This window comes from Rhineura floridana, chromosome 1 (genome assembly GCF_030035675.1).
Source record: "Rhineura floridana isolate rRhiFlo1 chromosome 1, rRhiFlo1.hap2, whole genome shotgun sequence".
Taxonomy (NCBI): Eukaryota; Metazoa; Chordata; class Lepidosauria; order Squamata; family Rhineuridae; genus Rhineura; species Rhineura floridana.
Genome location: NC_084480.1, coordinates 307134888 through 307136299, shown reverse-complemented (window position 1 = coordinate 307136299; position 1412 = coordinate 307134888). Strand labels below are relative to the sequence as shown.

Sequence of the window (1412 nt, the reverse complement as noted above, 5' to 3'; positions counted from 1 at the left end):
AATTGAAAGGAAAAGCCAGGAGAGTCAAATCTCTCCAAGTGCTTGGTAGTCGCTTAAAACTATAATATTAGCTGGAATGTGTACTGCACATCAGGAAAGTACCACCAGGGCCAATAAGATACCTGTGTGGTTAAAAAGCAGGGTCAAAAAAGCTGTTAGAGGCAAGAAGGCTTCCTTTAGAAAATGGAAGTCTTGTCCAAATGAGAACAAAAAGGAAGACAGTTCAGAAACTTCAGCTAGTGCAAAATGCAGCAGCCAGACTGCTGACAAGGACCAGCCGGTCAGCACATATAACACCTGTTCTGGCCCATTTGCACTGGCTACCCATCTGTTTCCGAGCCAGATTCAAGGTGCTGGTCATGACCTATAAAGCCTTACACGGCGTGGGACCGCAATATCTTGTGGAACGCCTCTCCCACTATGAACCTACCCGGTCACTTCGCTCAGCAGCTAAGGCCCTCTTCCGGGTACCAACACATCAGGAAGCCCGGAGGACAGTTACACGATCCAGGGCCTTTTCTGTAGTGGCCCCTGAATTGTGGAATAGCCTCCCCGAAGAAATACGCCTGGCACCTATGCTGCTATCTTTTCGGTGCCAGGTTAAGACCTGGCTATGCTCCCAGGCATTTTAGTGTGTTTACTTTTATATTTCTGTGGTTTCTGTTTGTGTTTATTATTGTTCGGCTGTTTTTATTATGATATTTGTATTTTAATCCTTTTGTACACCGCCCAGAGAGCTATTCGCTATGGGCGGTTTAAAAATGAAACAAATAAATAAATAAATAAATAAACACAAGCTTTGAGAAAAGAAATGCAAGCAGACAATAAGGGACGCGAAAAGAGCACTGAAGAAGCTCATTGCTAACATAATAAAGACCAACAACAAAACAATTCTTTAAATATATTAGCAGCCGGAGACTGGCTAGGGAGGCCAGTCCACACTGAATACTGTGCACAGTTCTGTTTGTCTTGCCTCAAAAAGGATATTATATACTACTCTGAACATGCCGGATCTCATCTGAAATCGGAAGCTAAGCAGGGTCAGGCCTGGTTAGTACTTAGATGGGAGACCGCCTGGGAATACCAGGAGCCGTAGACTTAGAGGAAGGCAATGGTAAACCACCTCTGAATACCTCTTACCATGGAAACCCTATGAATATACCCAGAAAAGATTCACAGGGTTGCCCTAAGTAATCGACTTGAAGGCATGTAACAACAACAATAGCTGGAAAAGATTCAGAAAAGGGCAACCAAAATGATCAAGGGGACAAAGAAACTCTCCAATGAGGAAAGGTTACAACATTTGGGGCTTTTTGCATCAGAGAAAGGGAGAGTGAGAGAAGACATGATAGAAGGGTATAAGATTATGCACGGCATGGAAAAAGTGGACAGAGAAAAGTTTCTTTCTCTCT

The 1412-nt window shown here is 43.6% G+C and overlaps 1 pseudogene; it reads left to right on the top strand.

The window, feature by feature from the left end:
- Window positions 1-981: 981 nt before the first annotated feature.
- On the top strand, window positions 982-1099 carry LOC133375922 (5S ribosomal RNA; annotated as a pseudogene).
- The last annotated feature ends 313 nt before the right edge of the window (window positions 1100-1412 follow it).